Consider the following 16,545-nt stretch of genomic DNA (forward strand, 5'->3'; position numbering starts at 1 on the left):
TTCCTCCACCAAGTCTGGCTTATTGTGCAAAGCCTCAGGGCACCAGCTATAAGGGTGACTAACCTTATCACATACTGTAGGTTACATTTTATGATGTTACAGTCCCATACCAGATGCCCCAGTTCCTGGCACAAAGAACACTTCTGTTCTGGACATTTAGAGGAGAAATGTCCCTTAACTGCACATTTATGGCACAGCTTTGGTTGACCAGGGTAGAAGATGGTAATCCTATCTCTACCAATAAAGGCAGAGGAGGGCAATTGCTGGACCACATTCCCACACACACTCAACCTCATTGACACTGACCACCCACCTATCCAGATTCCTCTATCTTCTACAATCTTTTTTAGGGGACACATAACGTTTCACCAAACCTTCTCAACCAGACCCATAAATCCTCAGGGGGTATAGACTCATTCCTGGTCAGGATAGTCACATTCTTAATCAAGGGCTGTCTGGAGACAACTTTGGGGACAAGCCCCTTCCAGTCCGGCTGGCCCCTATATACATGCTCAAACCGCTCTCAAAACATATCCAGCGATTCTGGATGCACAAATGACAAATTATATTCAAAGGAACCAGCCGGACTGATAAGAGCAAAAATATCCTTTGCCTTAAATTCCATGGCTAGGATCCTATCCACAACTACCCTCCTGATAGGTGGAATACCTCCTCCTTCCCACCTGAGCTGTACCACATTCCTGAGTATAATGGAAGAAGTGCGTTAGGTGAAAGTCACACAACTGGCTCCCTTAAACCACCTGCAGCATTACTTTGTTACGACACAGCCTTAGCATAATTCCTAACTGGGACAGATGAAACATTAACTGGTTGCGTAGGAATATTAACTGGCTGCATAGGAACCTCTGCAATCTGGTTTGGTAAATTGCCCACCACTTGACCCTCCCTCCTCCCCTCCAGCACAACAGTCTCTCTCACCATAGTCCCAGAAGTACCACAGATACCAGCAGTCCCATCATCAAGTAAAGTCTTCTGTTTAGAAAAAACACCAGCTGCTTCAGTGTTCTTACGGCCCTCCTGCCCTGCAGTTTCAATGTTCATGCAACATTCCTGCTGTGCACTGTTAGTGTCCATGTGGGACTCCTCTCGGCCAGCTAATCCTGCATTCCCTGCTGATTGCAAAGATCTGCTGGCAGGTGCAATATCAGGAAAGTCCTCCACACACTGAGAGAGATTTTCAGCAAGCACTCTTAATAAGATCCTCGTCTGATGAGTCGGTGCCACTCAAGGGAGATTCCATTTCTGTAATGGTATGCATCAATCCACCATTTCCCTCAACCTCCTCCTGAGATAACCCAGGCTGTTGGGAAGAGGGGCAGATACTGACTCAGACATGACAAATCCTGAGACAGGGGTAGTACTGGGGCCACCATGTGAAGCTATTTCCTTACCCCACATCCATACTGTCGCCGTTGCTCTGGCATCCACCCTCTGGCTGGTACTGGCACAGGCACTTTCCTTCATCTGTTGGAATCTCTCCTCATTGTCACACTTTTCTCTGAACACACCACTGCTCTCCTTCAGAGAGGCGACCAACTTCTCCTGCTTTTTCAATGCCTCTTCCAGAGACTTCAGCTTGGAGACTTCCCTCTTACTGTGCAGGGGTTTCTTTTTCCTGCGATCTTCATGACAGCAAGTTTCTGTTCCTCCTTAGCAATGCGGGGAAGTCTGTTCACCACTTTATCCTGGAAGACTGGTAAGGACTCTCCTTGCATAGGGACAGGCCCAGGATCCACTGCAGCTTTAGCACATGGAGTAGGCCTCAGTGCCTCTGGAAGGCTTCCACCTTCGTCTCCTCCCACCCATTGCATGGTGGTTGGGGGAGAAGCCTGCAGGACAGGCTTGGTGTTTCCTCCAACTGAGAGCAAACCAGAGTGAGCCAGCAGCACCCTGAAAAACAGCACCACCTGGTGGAGAAGCTCTGACTGATGTGACTGGCTCAGCATTCTCTGTACAGCACTGCGGTATATGTCAGAGCTACAGTATATATGTATAAATGTATTATACTGTAATAATAATGTGTGACTGTGGAGGGACATTAGAGTGTAAGCTCCTGTGGTGCAGAGACCGACTGACTTGACTGGCTCGTTGTACAGCACTGCAGAACATGTTGGTGCTATATCAATGGGTAATATAACATAACAGCTAGGGAGTGACCACCCTGATATCTCGTATAGTGTAGACTAATCAGTCCTCGGTGTTCAGTCTTCACTCCATGACACTCAGCTTTGTCCCTTCTATTCAGAAGGATATTTCCTAAATCTGTCTCGTACTTGCGGACACTGGTTATTGCCAATCTACATGTCAATGCTCTTGTTAGCTGTTGGCAAAATGAGTCTTTTGAATTTGGCCCATTGGTGGATGATCATAGGACTAAGCCAATCAGCAGTCTGAATAGGAATAATAGGAACACTGATGTTATTTATTTAGACAAAGACACATTTATTCTGGGGCAATGCTGCGCTACAAAGTATAAAATGTAACAATAGAAGAATTCCACAATTTCTTTCTAAATTGATTGTGACGGTTTTGGTGAAAGGTGGAATGATTAGCAGACCTATGATTGGATTAAAATCATTCTTTCTCAATCGCGGTCCACATTACGCTTACAGAACTCATTTTCAAAGCTACAAATCTTAAAGGAATCCTGTACCCTTAGGATATTCTAACACACTATTGAGAAGTTCAGCTTCCAGAGATGTGACATGGCAGTTTCCAGGTCCGGCTGTTTTTAGGGCAATCAACCAATCACGTATTACATTGCAGTTTCTGGAAAAATGTTACAAAAAGTTTTGATTGTTCACTATGAGAAATAACTCTTGTTTAATAATATGATGTATAGGTAACTGCATTCTGTGTGAAAGCAGTGGTATCTCTACAGCAGTCCCCCCTTTCCCGCCTCGTCATAAGTACAGCACTGCAATTAACAGGGAGCCTGAGCACTCAATGTGGGGAACATTGAAGACCATCTCTGAGTACTCAAAGTGGAAAACTTTAAGGTAATCTCTGAACACTGAGTGAGTTTAACCTTGAAGGCCATCTCTGAGAACTCAACGTGGGAAACCTTGAAGGTCATCTCTGAACATTGAGTGTGGGAGACCTTGAAGACCATCTCTGAACACTTAAGATGGGAAACCTTGAAGGTCATCTCTGAATAATTATCGTGGGAAACCTTGAAGACCATCTCTGAGCAATCATTGTGGGAAACCTTGAAGACCATCTCTGAACACTCAATGTGGGAAACCTTGAAGACCATCTCTGAACACTCAATGTGGGACATCTTGAAGACCATCTCTGAACACTCAATGTGGGAAATCTTGAAGACCATCTCTGAACATTCAATGTGGGAAACCTTGAAGGCCATCTCTGAGCAATCATCATGGGAAACCTTGAAGACCATCTCTGAGCAATCATCGTGGGAAACCTTGAAGACCATCTCTGAGCAATCATCATGGGAAACCTTGAAGACCATCTCTGAGAAATCATCTTGGGAAACCTTGAAGGCCATCTCTGAGCAATCATCATGGGAAACCTTGAAGACCATCTCTGAGCAATCATCTTGGGAAACCTTGAAGACCATCTCTGAACACTCAACGTGGGAAACCTTGAAGGCCATCTCTGAGCAATCATCATGGGAAACCTTGAAGACCATCTCTGTGCAATCATCTTGGGAAACCTTGAAGACCATCTCTGAACACTCAACGTGGGAAACCTTGAAGACTATCTCTAAATACAATATGGAAAACCTTGAAGACCATTTCTGAACACTCAATGTGGGGAATCTGGAAGACCATGCATCCAGCATAATTAGGACACGGGGGGATCCCAGGTCAACAACACTAGAGGACTGAAGAATGGAAAAGCATTGCCCGGTTTTATATAGAATACTATCCATTAAGCACAGGAGAGTAAAGATTTCAGTAATTTTTTTAAAGACAGTTCTACACTTCATACACCGCATCTCAGAAAATGAGAAATTCGTTTTTTATTCTGAATCTCAGCCAGCGAAGAGAAAATAGCTGAACAGCCAAAACGCTCCACCTTTCAGGACTGTTCAGCGATTTTTAGATAAATGATTCTGTCTGCAGGAACATCTATTTATATACTGATACTTAGGAAAACCAAAGTTAAAACAAAATCTAGTGTAGGAGGACCAGTGTTTCCACATCCAAAAAGGTTCTCAGTTAAAGGGAAATTAAAGTTGAAATTGCATCTAAAACCATTTTTTTGGGGGGGGGGGACTTCTGAGGGGTTGGACCTGCTGTCACATTTGTATTGCTGTCTATGTCCCATCTAGGTAGACTCAGTCTCCCTATTAATCCTGGTTATCTTCCTCGTTGGAACAAAAAGTGATAGGAAATCAAACATTTTACAGTTGTCACCAGAATAGGAACTGAGGATAGGTCTTCTCCAATGGGGGCACCTATCTCAGTGACAACTGTCCCTTCACATATAGTTACATAGTAAGGTTGAATAAAGACACCAGTCCATCCAGTTCAACCTCAGTGAGTGTCTACAATTGTCCCTATCCCTGTACATTGTACACTCACATCGGTCCCTACCCTCAAGGAGCCCTCAATCCAAGGTCTCCGTTCTTATACAGAGAAATATTAGAGAGATTTCCTCTTTTTTTTTTTCCTCTTTTATTACTCGGACAAGTAGTAATTCTCCCCCAAAGGGACACGGCAAGACAATTTTAAGGGTCAAAGCAGAGGCAGAGGAGGCACCCAGCTTGGAGGTGTCATTCTTCTTCTGCTTTGGGGAAATACCTTATTATTGCCATTAGATGGAGCTGATGGTCGTTGGGGATTATGCATTAATTTCCTATGATCCTCAGCTCCATCTAGTGGCCATAATAGGACATTTTCCTAGACCACTGTACCCTTTATGAATAACATTCGGCCTGTAAGGAAATAGCCTGAGAACATTTGATTTTGGCCAATTCTCACAGAACAAATATATGGTACCAAAAGTTTCGATGGACAAATAGTGATGTATTTTTATTTTTTATTATTATAAATGCACACCTTTAAATCTAGATGTCCTTATGAACATCACCTTGCAGAGGTCAGTGCCTACCTTTTTAATTAAATTTTTTTTTTTTGTGTTGGTACTTTATGTTCCTATCAATGTATTTACTGAAATTAAAGAGCAGGGATCCAAAGAAGACTCGTGAAACTTTTTTATGATTCAATGAGCAGCAAGGTAATGCAGGAACATTCCGGCACACGACAGCAAGACCTTGCAAATTATTATTTTTTTTTGATGAGTTCTGGGCTAACAATACTACGAGTACTGAAGACTGAAACGCGTCAACGTCATTTGTCAAGAACTCTGTGTTCATTGATCGATAAACATTGCCAAGGACTTGCTGCCATGTGCCGGCATTTTTCTGCATTGCCTTATGATTCGGGGGCGGACTGGAGCCTTGACTGAGCCCCGTGGAATGAGAAGGGGGGGTTGCATGTTTACTTCACTTTGCAGATAGAAAGCTCCATAGCTACAGCAGAGATTGGTGGTGTCACCCTTCTGGCTTTATATAGGAGGGCTGTGTGAATCACAAGTCTGGCCAAACAGAATGACTGACCTACCAAACAGTAACAGAGATATATGGCGTTTATCTTAAAGTGCCCCTGAGCCCAGATATATAGACAGATAAAATATGCAAATAATTCAGCTTTGTATCCATTAATAAGCCATTATTATTATTTTTTTTAATACAAAAAAGTGAAAGTATCTGAACGCGACCTGGTATCAGACTCTTGCGGTTCCTAACTGAGGGAGGGAGAGGCAGGACAAGAAACAAATCAGTTGTGCTCATGCTGTAATAATGGGCATGGTGCTGTTAGGAGAAGAGAGCAGAGTGATGGAGGGATGAGCTCATCTGTGTGCTGCTTCTCCTTTCACTGTCCAGTCACAGGATGGGGGGAGGGACAAGACCTGTAATGCCCCGTACACACGAGCGGACTTTTCAACATCCAAAGTCCGACGTAATGATTCCGTCAGACTATTCGATCGTGTGTGGGCTGCAACGGACTTTTGATTCACCAAAGTCTGACGGACTTTAGAATATGGAACATGCTTCAAATTTTTCCGACGGAACTCTGCCGGACCCGGTCCCTTCGAAAAATTTGCTCGTGTGTATGCTAGTCCGACGGACTAAAACCGACGCTAGGGCAGCTATTGGCTACTGGCTATGAACTTCCTTATTCGAATCCAGTCGTACGTCATCACGTTCAAATCCGTCGGAGTTTAGTGTGATTGTGTGTGGCCAAGTCCACTCAGCCGAAAAGTCCGTCAGAACTTCGGCAGAACTCCGGCAGAACTCCTTCGGACATAAGTCCTCTCGTGTGTATGGGGCTTAAGTGTTACTTTTACTCCGCAAATGGAATTTAGGTCCTTTCCTCCTTTACCTTCATAATATTTAGAGTTGTACCGATACTGGTATCGGGAACAATACCGATCATTTGCGCAAGTGCTTGTACTCACACAGATGCTCCCGATGCCTGATGTGATACCTGGGAGAGGTGGTGTTTCATCAGATTAGGCGGCCGGCACAACCGGAAGTCAGCGGGCGGAACAATGTTAACGTCAGCGTTTGGACTTCCCGATGCCCATCTTGGTACACCCTGTATTCGGCCGCAGTAAGCCAGCAGCGGACACTTTGTTACACCCAACCCATATAGTTCGGGCTGGGTGTAACAAGATGGCTGCTGCTGCTTTTATGTGGCTGAGGGTAGGGAGTACCAAGATGAGCGTCGCAGGCAGCCTTTCCTCAAATGGCATTTCAGTGCCTGCCCATCAGGGCCCATAAATGCCACCTATCAGTGCCTAATGCCCATAAGTGCCACTTATCAATTCCAGCCACCTATCAATGCCACCTATCCATGCCAGCCATCTGAGTGCCAGCCACCTGTTAGTGACATCTATCATTGCCACCTATCTGTCAGTGCCAGCCATCTGTCAGTGCCAGCCATCAGTGCCAGCCATCAGTCAGTGCTGCATATCAGTGCCCATTAGTGCCATCTAATCTTATCAGTGCTCATCAGTGCTGCTTAATCAGCGCCACCTATCAGTGCCCATCAGTTCTGCATATCAGTGCCACCTAATCTGTATTGTGCTCTGAAAACTGTCACATGACATTTAAAAAAAGTATCGGTAAATGGTATCGGTGAGTACAGGAAAAAAGTATTGGTACTTGTACTCGGTCTTAACCACTTGCCGCCCACCATATAGCAAAATGGCGGTGGTAAAGTGGTTTCAACATCCTGACCGGACATCATACGACGTCCAGCAGGATAACAGTCTTACCTTACTTACCTGAGCCCCTTCATCTCCTCGACGGGGACGCGCTCTCCCTCCCTTCACGGGCTCCCGGCTCTTTATTGGATAGATTGATAGCAACGCAGCCATTGGCTCCCACTGCTGTCAATCAAATCCAATGATGCGGGCGCGGGGGGGGGGGGGGTTGCGGTCGAGTCCGGCATTCGTTTCTAGGGATGCAAATGCTGGACTCGGGAGTGCGCCCACAAGGTAACCCCCCTTGGGGAAGTACTTCTCCTAGGGGGGTTAGCAGATGCAGGGAGGAGCCACGAGATCCGCCGGGGGACCCCAGAAAAGGAGGTTTGGGGGTCACTCTGTGCAAAACGAGCTGCACAGTGTAGGTAAGTATGACATGTTTGTTATTTAAAAAAAAAAAACGATCCTTTACCATCACTTTAAAAAAAAGGTATTGGGACAACCCTAATAGTATTAATAAAAGCCTTTGGGGGGGGGTGCTTTTTTTTTGTGGCCCTGCCCCCCACCACTATTCGCACATAAGCAAGAATGATGTGCAGCCTCCAAGGGTACCGGTCACATATCCCAGGGGACAATACACAGGGGTAGCTGGAGGGCGGAGCTTGATGGTGTCATGGCAGAGACAGCCAATTGGAAAGGAACCCAGGCTATGACACCTGAACAGCGTATCGCTTCAGGACAATTCTGGATTTTCAGGGCAGGTGAAATCAGCATAGGGGATAAATTGGTAGACTGGATGAAAAAGGGCAGGGGGACAGCAAAGCTCTGCTTTAACTTTAGCATTAAAAAAGGCTTTGCTGAGTGGCAGAGCTTTGCAAATCTAAGGTCTGGCCGGACGGGCCTGATGTTTGACTCATTTATTACTACAGATGTATAGCACCAGTAATTGGCATCAAACCCCACCCTCGAGGAGCTTATAATTGAAGTCCCCTATCTCTCATATATACTAGGGTCAATTTAGACAGGAGCCAACTATCCTTACCAGCATGTTGTCAGAGAGTGGGGGGGGGAACCAAAAGAGGAACATGTAAACCAGTGGTGGCCCGTCCATACTGGATCACCCCCCTTAATCCATGCACCCAGCCCCTAATCTACATGCGGGGCGCCGGACCCATGGATTCCAAGAGGAGGTTTTTGTTTTTTTTTAGAGACTGAGGCTCTAATAGTCTTCAAAAAGGGTGGTCTTGGGGGGCAGAGCACTGCCCCCTAAGCCCACCCAGTTGTGTGATGATAACGAATGAATGTGTAGTTTAACAAGACTCATGGCCACCCATTAAAATTAGAAGAAAAGAGGTTTAACCTTAAACTACGTAGAGGGTTCTTTACTGTAAGAGGAAGTGGAATTCCCTTCCACAGGCAGTGGTCTCAGCGGGGGGCATCGATAGTTTGAAGAAACTATTAGATAAGCACCTGAGCGACCGCAACATACAGGGATATACAATGTAATACTGACATATAATCACACACATAGGTTGGACTTGATGGACTTGTGTCTTTTTCCGACCTCACCTACTATGTAACTATTTATAAGTAAAATTGCTCTCATTATGCAAAATGAATGAGTATAAATTGACAAAAACAGCAGCACCCACAAATATGTACACACCATAACAAACAAATTAAATAAACAACGTGTTGTGCTGTCACTTATGTGATAAGATGCCTTTCCAATTTATATGTAAAGTCAAAAAAAGTTTACCAAAATGAAAATAAATACTGTAAAATATATTTCCAGAAAACCAGCAAAAGACCTTAAGTTGAAGAAAAAAAGAAGTGTCCTTCAATTTTCAACAGGTGCTCCCCAAAGTATAGACAGGCCAAATATATCCTCTTACCAGATATTTCGACTTTTCAAGGTCTGTATGCGCATCAGTGAGTACTTACCTCCTTTGCTGTACAGCCTGCCTAATGGACGCCAATGATACAAATCACCACTAGGGATGTTCGACTCGAACATCGGCCGTTCATCTGTTTGGCAAATTCAGAACTTTGTTCATGATTGGCCAAGCATTCACTGTGACCCCCGCACATTGCCGGCAGCGAGGAGAGCCATAATTGGTCACAGGCAGGATGCCTGTGGCCAATTATAGCTCAGGGGGTTTCGTACATGCCCCAACACACACCCCACACTACACAAGGCCGCCAGCGTAGCAGCCTTGTGTAGTGTGTTGGTGTGCAGGGAAAGAGTTAGATAGGCAGGGACAGTGTGTTCTTTTCTCAGCCATCTGCAGGAGTTAGTGGGTGTTGTGTGCCTCCAGCGCAGTATACACCTGTATCTACCCTTTATTGCTGGTGTTCTGTAATACAGCCATCTGCAGGAGTTAGTGGGTGTTGTGTGCCTCCAGCACAGTATACACCTGTATCTACCCTTTATTGCTGGTGTTCTCTAATACAGGCATCTGCAGGAGTTAAAGTGGGTGTTGTGTGCCTCCAGCACAGTATACACCTGAAGATACCCCTTACTGCTGGTGTTGTCTGTTGCATAGCTTGCATATTAGCCTTTAAAATCATCACTTTTGATTTCGAACGTTCGAGTCCCATAGACTTTAATAGGGTTCTAAAGTTCGTACAAATTTTCAGTTCGTTCAAATGTTCTGGTACGAACCGGGGGGGGGGGGGGTGTTCGGCTCATCCCTAATCACCACCTATAAGGTTCTTTGGGGAACCTCAAACCCGGTCATACGAAATGCCTCTATCATCCTTCCATAGCAGCTCCCTTCCCTCCTGGTGACACATTTAGCTTGGCCGGAAGTGTCTAAGGCGTTCACGGGCACTTCTGGCTTCCCAAGCCCCGCTCAAGTTTTCTGCTAGGACACAGCGCGGCCCTAATCACTGTATAGAGCCACGGCCAGGGCTCTTTAACTGCTCGCCGACCAGCCGCTGTCATTGTATAGTGGCAGATCGGCACGATCCCGCGAGCCGTCGTAGCTACACGTTGGCTGCTTTAGGCAGGATAGCAGGCGCGCACGCGCCCACTGCACTGCGGGGGTGCCGATGCTCGTGGCCGACAGTCGCGCCAAGCCATTGTGTTTTTGACACATTCATCTTTAAAATAAGCCATCACTGACCTCTCTGGCTGCTTGCACTATGCAGTAATTAACCCTCAAAAGCCAGACAGACTCTGAAGTTGTCCCTAACAACCAGGGCCGTCTTAATAGCATCATGGGCCCCTGGTCAAATTAATGCACTAGGACCCCTACCATCTTGCCTCAATTTACGCACCTACTTTCAAGAAATAAAGTATAAATAGTTCATATAATTAAACATATATTCATTAGGGCACAGTACAGGAGGGGTCAGGAGGACACAATATTGGGATCAGGAGGGTACAGTATAGGTTTTGGGACGCTTCCCGGGACACGCCCATCTTGGGACAGTTTAGTAAAAAGCACGACTGTCCCAACAAATCCTGAACAGTTGGCAAGTATGATGTGCAGCAAGATTATTGCGGGGCGGCATGCACCTGGGTCCCCTGGGCAGTGCCCAGGAGTGCCCATGCATTAAGATGGCCCTTCTAACAACCTCCATTTCACAATTCCGCTCTCTACAGAGGGGAGAGAAGCTGGGATCTAATAGCTTCTATTGTGAGCTTTAAAGATGAATTTTTCCACAATGCCTATAGCTACAGAGGTGAATGAGGTGTGAGATTTTACTGCTTGTTGTGAAATCAAAAATACTTTAATGGCCATAGTCTGGACACAGGTTCACTTTAGTCCCTGCTCTATGCAAAGCAGCCTTTCCCCTTACTTGTCAAAATATATATGCTATATATATATTATATATATATATATATATATAATTATACCTGTGACATAGTAAAACTCAATTAACTTAAGTCCACAACAGTGAGGAAAACTGTCAAATATTAGATAAATTAAATAATTGCCGGACTCCGTCTCTCAGTACCAATCTTCCAGCGACCTAAAAAAAAAGAAATTAGTGATTTAATTCTATTCATCTTCATTTATTCCCGGAGCGATTCAATGCAAAGCCAATTAGTAAACAGAGTTGATTGGATAAGGAACACAGGCAGGTCATTATGGAAATTAGCCTTGTTTAAGAGAAGGTAATTGAACGGCTCAATTCACCTAAATGTCATCTCATAAAAAAAGCGTAAAAAAGATTTTTTTTTATTCGATGAGCTTTCTACGTAATAAATTAGTTCTATCAGGAAAAAGGGGGTAAATGCCAAATTATAATATTATTATTATATGAGCTATTGTTATATCGTTGTTATATGTGTCAGGGACAATGAATGAGACAGAAGTGCAGTAAAAAAATCACACGTTTTAATATAATGGTAAAAACAGAGCTAAGAGCAAACATAGTCTAAACATAGCCAGGGTTCGCATAGTTGCCTACATTGTAAAAAAAATGTATAGGGACACTTTTTTTGTCTGTAGGCGGAGTCATATTACAATTAGGGGGCGGGGCATTCCTTTGTAGGTGTGACATAGCAGGGAAAGAAAAATACAATGGAGAATGGGCGTGGCTTACACTAAATATTAAGCGTGACTTATAGGGGGCGTGGCTCAAATGGGGTGTAGTTATAGTCTGAGATGAAGGAAGGATAGAGGGAGAAAGAAAGGGGAGAAAGAGAGATGGAGAGAGAGAAAGAAAGAGAGCGATAGGGAGAGCAGGAAAGAAAGAGGGATGGAGGGACAGCAGGCCCAGATCTTAAACTACAATAGTGGTGTGTATGTGTATTCCAGAAAGTTTAACAATCAGCAGATAAAGATACTCCAAACACCTGGTGCTAGAGCTTCAATCATCCCGTCACCATGGTTGTTATGGTGTCAGGATGACTGAAGAGCATTATTTCTATTATTACATTGTAATATAAAATTAAATCATGAAATTCACCATAATGCAGAATCAGTGGAAGCCCTGAGTGTGTCACTTGCCGTCACCTGCCACCAGATGCCATCAGGTGTCCCCGGAAGAGTCCCTCCTTACATCAGGTGTCCCCGGAAGAGTCCCTCCTTACATCAGGCATTCCCAGTAGAGTCCTTCCTTACATCAGGCATTGCCAGTAGAGTCCCTCCTTACATCAGATGCCCCTGAACGGAGTCTCTCCTTCAATTCAGGTGTCCCCAGTAGAGTCCCTCCTTATACCTGACATTCCCAGCAGAGTCCCTCCTTACATCAGATGCCCCAGTAGAGTTCCTCCTTACATCAAGTGCCCCAGTAGATTCCTTCCTTACATCAGGTGCCCCCAGTAGGGTCCCTCCTTACATCAGGTGCCCCCAGTAGGGTCCCTCCTCACATCATGTGCCCCAGTAGAGACTCTCCTTACATCAGGTGCCCCAGTAGAGTCCCTCCTTATATCAGTCCCTCCTTACAGCAGGCATTCCCAGCAGAGTCTCTCCTTAGATCAGGTGCCCCCAGCAGAGTCTCTCCTTACATCAGGTTCCCCCGAGCGGAGTCCCTTGGCTCTGCCTCTCGTCAGATAATGCATGATTTGATCTCAGCTGCCATTGCAGAAGACCAGCTGTCATGGAGGCCGAGCCCACCCCGAGGGGAAGAAACAAGAGATGGAGCACAGGTGGCTGCCAATAGAAATGGAGCTGCCGCCAAACCCCCCGCCCCACTGCCTTTCCCACAACATGTATGGGTTCAGTAACCAGGGCAGGTAGTCAGAACAAGCCAGTGAAACAGGAATTGAGAGACCAGCATAGTCAGAGGCAGCAGGATGAGGTACCAGAAGGGAAGTCAGTCAGGAAAAAGTCTTTAGCAGGAAAATACGGCAGAGAGTATCTGGATATGTTGACCAGGCAAAGGCACAGGAGATCTGATCCAGGCAGTTTAAATAGCCAGCAGGGCTAGCTGACAAGCAGGAAATAAAGACCAGGTGAGTCACTGTGGAATGAAGAGCACTGGCAATTAACCGACAGCTGAGCACAGAGCTCTGAGAATGAAGGGCTGAGCCCTGATAGTATGTCAGGGACAGCAAAATGTACCGACTGGCTCAATGTTCTCTGTACCGCACTGCGGTATATGTCAGAGCTATATAAATGTATAATAATAATAGTGTGCGACTGTGGGGGGACATTAGAGTGTGAGCTCCTCTGGTACAGAAACTGATGTGACTGGCTCAGTGTTCTCTGTACAGCAGTGTGGTATACACTACCTTGCTAGTAGCGGGTTGGACCCCCTTTTGCCTTCATTCTTGGTGGCATAGATACAACAAGGTGTTGGAAACATTCCTCTGAGATTTTGCTCCATAGTGACCTGATAGCATTACGCAGTTGCTGCAGATTTGTCGGCTGCACATCCATGATGCCAATTTCTCATTCCACCACATCCCAAAGGTGCTATTGGATGAGATGTGGTGAGTGGGGAGGCCATTGGAGGACAGTGACCTCATTGCCCAGTGGTGAGATGATTGGAGCTTTGTGACATGGTGCATTATCCTGCTGGAAGGAGCCATCAAAAGATGGGGACACTGTAGTGATAAAGGGATGGACATGGTTAGTAACATGCTCAATTGGTACTAAGGGGCCCAAAGTGTGCCAAGAAAATGTCCCCCACACCATTACACCCCCACCACCAGCCTGAACCGGTGATACAAGGCAGGATGGATCAATGCACCAAATTCTGACCCCACCATCTAAATGTCGCAGATTAAATCCAGACTTTATATCATCTGGAGCTAGTCTGCCCATTCTCTCTGACCTCTGGCATCAGCAAGGCATTTTCCTCCACACAACTGCTGCTGACTGGAAATTTTCTCTTTTTCCCACCATTCTCTGTAAACCCGAGAGATGGTTGTGTGTGAAAATCCCAGAAATACTCAGACCAGCCCAGTCTGGCAACCAACAACAATGCCACGTTCAGTCACCTAAATCCCCTTACTTCCTTATTCCGATGCTCGGTTTGAACTTCAGCAAGTCATCTTTACCATGTCTAGATGCCTATATGCATTGAGTTGCTGCCATGTGATTGGCTGATTAGCAATTTGTGTTACCAAGCAATTGAACAGATGTACCTAATAAAGTGTCCGGTGAGTGTAGGTTAGAGCTACTGAATATAAATGTATAATGATAATAATAATAATGTGTGACTGGGGGGGACATTAGAGTGTATATTTTTGTTTATTAAAAAATCATACAAACATACAGATCATTAATAAAAACATATTTACATAAAAATAAACAACAACTAAACAAAAACAAGCGTGCTTACATCAGCAAGTAAAAAAAACTGTTTCCTGCTGGAGTTTGCATGTTCTCCCTGTGCCTGTGTGGGTTTCCTCCGGGTACTCCGGTTTCCTCCCACAATCCAAAGACATGCAGGTAGGTTAATTGGCCTCTGTCCAAAATTGGCCCTAGTATATGAATGGGGACCTTGGATTGTGGGGACTGATGTGAGTGTGCAATAGGGACAATTGTAGACACTCACTCAGGTTGAACTGGATGGACTGGTGTCTTTATTCAACCTTACTAACTATGAAACTATGAAACTGTTTCCAAGATAACATAGAAAAACATATTTTAATGATAACGAAAAAGAGACTACAAACCCCCGAACCTAAACTTAAACACAATCCAGGTTAAGAAATATTTTGCGATTCCAAAATCCCCCCATTAACTCCTCCCCCCACATCATTCACCCCGACTTCCACATCATTCACCTTGCATTCTGCACCAGCCACTCTCATTCCCTTCCTACCCCCCCCCCCCCCCCCATCATGTAATCCATCCCTCGCTCCACCCCTCGGATTCTGATAACCTCCAGCCGCACTTCTAACATGCCGAGGAGGAGGAATTGGCTTTACCATACATGCTGGTCCAGCACCCTCCACTGCTTTCACTACACAGGGAGAAACAATACATGCAGACACAGACTTGACAACCACACTTTCTGACACTGACTGGGGAACCAGAGAGTGGGGGGGACACTGACACCACAGATGGCCTCTCAGACACAGATTCTGACAGGACAGACACTAGGATCGCCTGGTACAACCTCTGCCAACCCAGACTCTTCCCTATCCAGACGGAAGAATTCCTCCACTAGCTCTGGCTTATTGTGCAAAGCCTCAGGGCATCGGCTATAGGGTGACCAACCTTATCACATAGGTTGCATTTAATGATGTTACAGTCCCTTGCCAGATGTTCCTGACACAAAGAGCACTTCTGTTCTGGACAGTTAGAGGAGAAATGTCCCTTGGCTCCACATTTATGGCACAGCTTAAGTTGACCAGGGTAAAAGACGGTAACCCTTTCTCTAACAATAAAGGCAGAGGAGGGCAAATGCTTGATCACATTTCCACACACACTCAACCTCACTGACACCGACCACCCACCCGTCCAGATTCCTCTATGATCCACAAACTTTTTTATTGAGTACAAAGTTTCACCAAACCTGCCCCACCAAACCCATAAATCCTTGGGGGGTGTTAAAATACCATTATTATGGTAGTAATACCGATATTCTGTAAACTAAATTGATGAGGAAAGTTCCAAGAAAAAACTCAAAAAATTATTTAATAATGCAATAGCAAAATATTACAAGAACAATATCAAAATGTAGAATATAAAAAATGTAAATTATAAAAACAAATGTCTCGTGGTGTGTGTCCAGCAAATCTCTGCCCAACTGTCCTTCTATTACAATCTTTTACTCCTAAAATCGGACCCCCCCTTCCTAAAAAGGCTGGTTTAAGGTTCCTCTGAGCTTTATTGTCCTACAGAAAACCGTAGGCTTTAACCCCCTCATGTAATGATGGTAGTCTCTATGCATTGACATTCCTGGCATTGACAGGAGTGGTCAAGAACAATATGAAACTATTTTAAGTATAGGATATAACTTCTTTAACATCTAAATCAAATACTACATAAATCACTATGTATATTATATTCATTGAAAACCTACTGTCCTAGTAGAAATATTGTAGTATAAAGAACTTATAATCTTAACTAAAACATGAACTTTTACATCTTAATAAATGTGAAACCTTTCATCTCATTTGCCATGGGAGAATGGTAAGAACCCAGCTCAAGCTAATTACTAACACAGGTTGGCTCTCCATAGGAATGCTTATGATGCTTATAACAATATGTATACTTTCACAAGTATAAAAGTCTATATCATTTCACTTTTTCCATAACTAAAAGATAGATATATATATATACACAAATCAATTATTCTGTAAAGATCTAATACATTCATTCATTTGTTAATATTTGTTTATTGATGTATATTAGATATTAAATTAAAGAA

General features: G+C 44.6%; 1 protein-coding gene across 1 annotated transcript in view; it reads left to right on the plus strand.

Moving 5' to 3' along the window:
- GLP1R (glucagon like peptide 1 receptor) overlaps positions 1–16,545 on the plus strand; it is a 383,473-nt gene that overhangs the window by 37,254 nt on the left and 329,674 nt on the right. The gene's annotated exons all lie outside the window — the stretch shown is intronic.

This window comes from Lithobates pipiens, unplaced genomic scaffold, assembly GCF_037356315.1.
Source record: "Lithobates pipiens isolate NorthernLeopardFrog02 unplaced genomic scaffold, aLitPip1_a1.2 Scaffold_18, whole genome shotgun sequence".
Taxonomy (NCBI): Eukaryota; Metazoa; Chordata; class Amphibia; order Anura; family Ranidae; genus Lithobates; species Lithobates pipiens.